Consider the following 7,212-nt stretch of genomic DNA (forward strand, 5'->3'; position numbering starts at 1 on the left):
CATAACATTTAACTCGTATTAACTGTGACTGCAGTTAATCGTTTAATTTTTTTAAATAAATATTTGTAAAATATCATGCTCGAATTGTATAATAGTTTGCTTGTACTTAATTTGCATGTTAAAATTTTTATAAAATGACGTATTGTTCTAGTCCAATATTATTAGACTTGAAACAAACGGAAGCAAACGATATTACATTGTATACCCAATATTTGTTTTGATAAACGCAGTTAACATTATTAATTTAATTAATTATTATCATAATTCTGTCTTGTTAATTAATTTATACATTTAGCTGTTTAATATACGTTATACATATTTATATTTTCTGAAATTAAATCCAAATACTATAATAAAAGTTACCATACTATAGATATATTAGACTCAAGATAGTAAGTATATAATATATGACAGATTTTTTTTTTAATTTGTGTTGAAAAATAATAATTATACATTGCGATATCACATTAAAATATATTCATAAACGTAATATAACAAAATAGTATTTTGCGAATTCAAGCCTGTTGACCTAAAATATATACCTCACAATTATGTCATATTATAAGTGCCAACTAGACATTTTCCTAGGCTTTGATTTAGTGTCAAATATTTGAATTTAAATAATAAATACAGTTTAATATGTGACCTAATTAAATTATTTTTTGAATTTGAATTAGGTAAATATAAAATAAAATCAAAATCAAAATGTAACTGCATAAAATAAAACATTGTTTTCTATGTATTTTATAACTAACTAATATAATTTAGAATGTCAATTATAATTTTAAACACTATTTAAGACCATAAAGGTGAGATATAACCGTACGAAAGTTTATGTATTATTTTAGTTTAATTTTAACGGTAAGAGATTTTTCATATTAAATGTGCTTATTATAGAATAGATGTATAATAAAATACACTTATAAGTTATAACATTAATTAATAATTTTATCGTATAATATTTCTAAAATTAGTAACAAATAATGAAATAACAATTAAAGTTACAATTTTTAAAAAAAAAATCTTTTAGAATTTGTGGAAGCTAAAACTTAAAAAAACTACTAGTCATACTTAATATCTACATTTCTACCATAAAGAAATTAAACGTAAGCGTAACAGAGCATTTTATTCAAATTTTTAACAAAAAATCTGTATTGTATCTTGGCCTGCTCGCAAACCTAAAATAATATATACAATTTTAATCGTCTAATTTCATCATTAAAATATATAAAATTTCGAAATATTTGGATTAATATTTTAAATTATACACTATATGAACTTATTTAGTCCATCTTACTGTATGTCGCTACTCGCTATTAACTTCTTTTAAGTTAATAAAAAAAATAATAATATTATAATGTGTTCGGTGATTTTGGTAAAAATAAACATTTTTATTAGATTATAACTTATAACTAGGTAGTAGTTACCTTATCCGTGTAATATTCTCCTGAGCAAAATGGTACACTGCTTACACAAATGAACAATATTAATATGTTAAATGTTTGTATAAATCAAATTTCAATATTATTCCTATTTCCAAATATAACCTTAATCCTTTGAATACGACTAATAGCATGAAATTGATATCTTGATAAATTATTCTAAAAGCACGTACGATCATCCAAATTTTCAATAATAACGATAACGACAGAAATAACCTATTCCTGTCTATTCCTCCTAACAATATAATCCATATACTATGCAAATTTAAAATCCCTGTATAGTTATAACTATAAAACAATCGCTAGGCATACGATTCAATATTATATTAATTACATATTAAGACCAAAAGCCCCATATTATGTACCTAAATCTATAGGTAATAATAAATTCGATGGGTATCATATTATTTTCTCTATACTCCAAGCCAGGCCACAGGACATGAAATTAATCTTAAACAAAGAATAATTTAATATTTATCAATTCACTTTGTCTTCGAGCCTGTTGGTATTGACCATACGTCTTGTTTTTTGTACTACGTTCTCCGCGATATCTCATTATAATAATTAACAAATAACAATATATTAGCATGTTCACAAACTAAATTTACTTAACTGTAATATTATAAAATATTATAAATACATCAATAATTAATAAAGTGTATATTATGTATAATATATTATAATAGAGTCACAATGGAAGTACCTAAAGGCTAACATGAATCCTAAAAAATAATATTGTTTACTGTTGAAACTATGCATTACTATACTATTATGAAACGTTTGCACTCGATTAATTAGAAGAAAAAAGTTTGTTTTTTTATTAATTTTTAACGGTCGACCGATTACTAAAACAAATGCACACGTATTTATGTATAATATTACATTTGAAAATAACATATTTTATTATATACACTGTGGTTTCGATATCATTAAAATTAATAATAGAAGAACAAATGTATTTTTATAATAGATATCCTTTGCCTGAAGTAATATATTGAATTTTCGTTTTCAGTTACACGATAGTGTCAGCGATAAGAATCCTTTATGTGTAATAACATTTTTGCTTGGGTAGGTTGTAGGTATATACTATATATAATACTTATTCGTCATTAAGCAAGCATAAAAGACAACATTTATCACTCAAATTGATCAAATAAATATCGTGAGCAGTATTTCACACAATATAAAATAATCTCATAAGATATACTTATAACTAATATTATTTTACTATGAATTATAAATAATATAAATCAATTTAAAAACACATAGTTTGTAATTTCATACAAATGCGCATGGTGATCAATCGAGTTAATACATAATGAGAATATGGCATCAATTATTAATTAAATTGTACCTATGACAATGACAAATAACAATATCATTATCATTAAACTACCTATCATTAATGTAAATATGAAGTGTATATTATTTTATTTATGTAAAAAAAAGACTCATCTCAGTCAGCTAGTAAAAGTATTCAAAATAAAATAAAACAATAACGTTTGAATATTAAATTAAAATATTATTATGATTTTTTTTTTTTTAAGGATCATGTATTAATCTAATCTTTATGAATGATTTACAATAGTTTTACGTGAAAATAAATCAATAATTATAAGTAGTTATATAATTAAAAACATGATTTCACTTAGTATTCATTCCTTATACAAAACGAATGACTCTTAATAATTATTATATTAATATATACTTACTTGGTTAATTTGTTTGTAACCGTGATCGTATTTAATAAATATGTCGTAATGCATAATTATAAGGGGCCGGCGTCAGAATTTTATAAAAGTTTTAAACTCTTATAAAATCAGAAAAGCTTCTATTTTCTTATAGTAATCCATGTTCGCAAGACATTTTTTTTAGTTAAATGCGTGTTAAATTACAACTAACATTAAAGAGTAAAGGTCGCTTATGGATAAATCCTTACACAATGTAAAAATATAATATGAAAATCCGTATCTACATAATATATTCATAAATAATCGTTGATAAAAAAAGTATATGGTTTGATGGTACCTATTGGACGTTCAAAATGTGTTTTATTATTACCACACTACTGACTCATATACGCAGAACATAATGTTGTATAATTCTAAATATCATGTTCTAAGTGATACGAATAACAAATAGTGTAATCACTTTAGTTCAACAAGGTTGTTTTGTTTTATTCAGACTAAAATGAACCGATGCAAAATGTCAAAGACGTCGTTTATTTTCTGTACACTAAATGTAACCAAATTAATTTTATATGTATACACATGCAAGAGACATCGATTTATAAATATTTTTCAATTTCCATATAATAAATTCACGTGACATTCGACATTATCCCATGAAAATAAAAATCACAAAAATATTTGGGAACACAAATATTGAATATTATTTAATTAAACCCCGCGAATTTGTGATCTGTTTTGTTCTCGTATGCACACGGACGACGAATATTGTCAGTACTCATTATAAAATATAGGTAACGGATTATTAACGAACATACTTATTAATTTAATTGAATCACGAATACAATGATAACCAACGAGATATTCCTTAATTGGATCGTTCGTTTAACAATGTGACCGTCGTCGTATTATTTAGAGCAAAGTAGAAACCGAAGACTGAAATTCTATTAATTAACACACTTTGCGCGCATATTTTATACATATGATATAATATTATACTGGGTAACTTATCAAGAACGATATAACCCAATATTTTTTCTACAATGATGTGTTTAATCAAATTCAATTTTCTAGAATTCCCGAGTAGGCATACTAAAAGACTACACTTACAAATGTGGTTTTTCGGAATATCTCCATATGACCGTACCCCACTACTCCGTTCATCTAAACTTTAAATACTTATAAACTACGTTAAATAGTTTAGATACTTTAGGTATAATTTGAACAAGATGTCAAAGAGAAAAGAAAAAAATTATTTTAAAAATGGTAAATTTAAAGTGTTGTCCAAACTTCAAAATAATGAAAACTGAATTTTGACAAATTAAAATTTAAAATACTACCCACTACCCACTACTCACCTAGTACCTAGGTATTGTTATATTTTAATTTTTGATAACCTTACAATGAACGCTTAAACTCGTCATACTCGTACTTTAGAAATAATTTTTATAGTTTTTCATAGTACTGACTTGAAAACAATTGAAACGACTTTTAATGACGTGTCGTCGTGTGATATGTTACTTTGGCTACGTTACCATTCAAACCCAACACTACTAAATGGATACATACCGATGATACTGTAAACATATTAGTATTATAGACTATAGTTATATATTATATCGACTTTAAGCCTATAAGATAATGTATAATGTATATACTATACATTCATTGGAAATGATATATTTCTACAGAACAGTAATAAATTATTTTGGTTTTGTTTAAAAAAATGATATTGATTTAGACTTTAGACTAGGTATAGTAAAAACTATAGGGTCGAATGAAATAATATGGCAATAAAGTCGTCATTTCGTAAAATTCGATATAGACTGCCTGGCAGACATAACGTTCCACGTTATACGATAGTTGAGTAGTTGCACTTTGAGTTGTGACTAGGGAACGGATTTTAATTCAAATAAATATTTTTATGTAGTTTTAACATCGAAAAGTTTGTAACATATGTGTGCGTTTCATTTAATTTTAAATAAGCTGATGTTAATTTAATTTTAAATATTTTTAATTATTTTACAAATAAATAGACGTAACCTGTATTTTGTAAAATTTCCACTTTTATTTTAGTATTTTACGATGGACAAAAAGATACGATTAGGTATGTACAATATCTTATCTAGGACGTAGGTACAACATTTTTAATTTGTATTATCTAATAATTTATTTATACATTTTAGTGAATTCTATCTTATTTTCAATTTAGATATTTTAATATTATAAATACATATTTATGAATTAATCAACAAATATATATTTTAATATTTTTAATTTTGTACTAAATTAAAATTCGTTCCCTTGTTATGACGAATCGAAATCACTGCTTAATAGTATCCGATAAACATACAGCAGCTATAGTCATCTACCAGAAATAGAAGGGGAAAAGGGGAAAAAGGGAAAATAAGAGGGCAGTTATGTCCTCTTGTTTTTTTTTTTTATTATTATTATTTATATCATTATTTATGATAATTTTGTGAATCACCATGTCTTTAAATTGTAAACGCATTTAAATAATATATTTTGATTTACAGTAATACACTATAGGTATAAATTATATTATTTAATCATAATATTTTTAAATTATTTTTATATTCATGTTCTAACTATAGGTACGTGTTATTTATACGCATTGTTGTTTATTGGTATAATTTGTAAGTTTTTTCAAATTTTGTTTTCTTGTCAAACCAAACCAAATATTTATAAACTCTAGAACTGAACTCTATTGTTGTACAAACTACAATTATGAATCTTAAATAATTATGTTTTGTTCTTAATATAATAAACAATAAATTCATTTTGGCCCGTGAAAATAAACAACGTTTTTACTTCTATTTACCTTTGTAATGAGAATTATGATTTCTGGGAAAATTAAAAAAACAATATTATGGATGTACCGTTCATAATACATTTTTTCATATTTTCATATTTTTACTTACAATAATTATTTTATTTTTATACCATTGAATGTGTTTTAATTACTGTTCATATTTCAAGCTGTTATATTGCATTTTGTAAGCATATTTTTTATACTCAAATTGAAAATAATGTATATTACCTATATAGGTTGAAATTTTTTTCGTTATACACAGGTGACAGGTGTGAGGATGTTTAATTTTGAGTGATATCATATTAAAATAAAACTTTGCACCTTTTATATAAATTGTGTAATAGAGAAATTTGTACATTTGAACAAAGAGAGGAAAGAATATGTCAAACGTAATTAATCCACAGTATTAATAATGGTTTTTCTAAAATAAAAATCAATTCAAACATAAAACTTTTTTTTTTTTAATCAGAGAAAAAATAAAGTTGTTAAATATTAAATGTATAATTAAAATGAACGATCAAATGAATAATGTATTGATTCTTCTTGTACAAATTAATCTTATATTTTGATTATTAATTTAATATATTTGTGTTTTTAATAATAAAAAGATACTTACTTCTACAATTGTTTAATTGTTGTTTAATAAGTGATCCTTATAAATTATACAAACTTTAACGATATACCACTAATTTAATATTATATATAAGTAATAGGTAATGTATCATTTAAAGAGCTATTTAATTTAAGAAAATATAACCACATAAAGGCTTATTTAACAGCGTACAACGCCTTATATATATAGTTTGTTTTTGAAAACATTAAATTAGTGATAAAACGAATTGACTTTGGATAGGTACTTATGCGTTATGTACATCATTTCGAATACAAGAAAATGAACATAATATATTTACTTATAATATTACCTAAAGAGTTATGTATTCCATGAATTAATTTAAGAACTTAATGCAGTGTCAATTTTACAATATTTACCTACTCAATATAATAATATTCTGTCATAGTTACAACTTAAAACATATTATAATATTTTAACATTAATGCAAATTAATGCAAAAAGTCGGGAAACTTGTATTTATGTCCATATGAATATCATTGTTATGTCGGGTGGTTGAGATATACCTATTTCGGACGAATACTGTCAGATGTCCTGAAGTTTTTATGTGTTGAGATCCGTCGTATTGAAATTATGAGGTATATAGTTGATAGGGATAAACGTTTTCTAATATAATAT

This window comes from Rhopalosiphum maidis, chromosome 1 (genome assembly GCF_003676215.2).
Source record: "Rhopalosiphum maidis isolate BTI-1 chromosome 1, ASM367621v3, whole genome shotgun sequence".
Lineage (NCBI taxonomy): Eukaryota > Metazoa > Arthropoda > Insecta > Hemiptera > Aphididae > Rhopalosiphum > Rhopalosiphum maidis.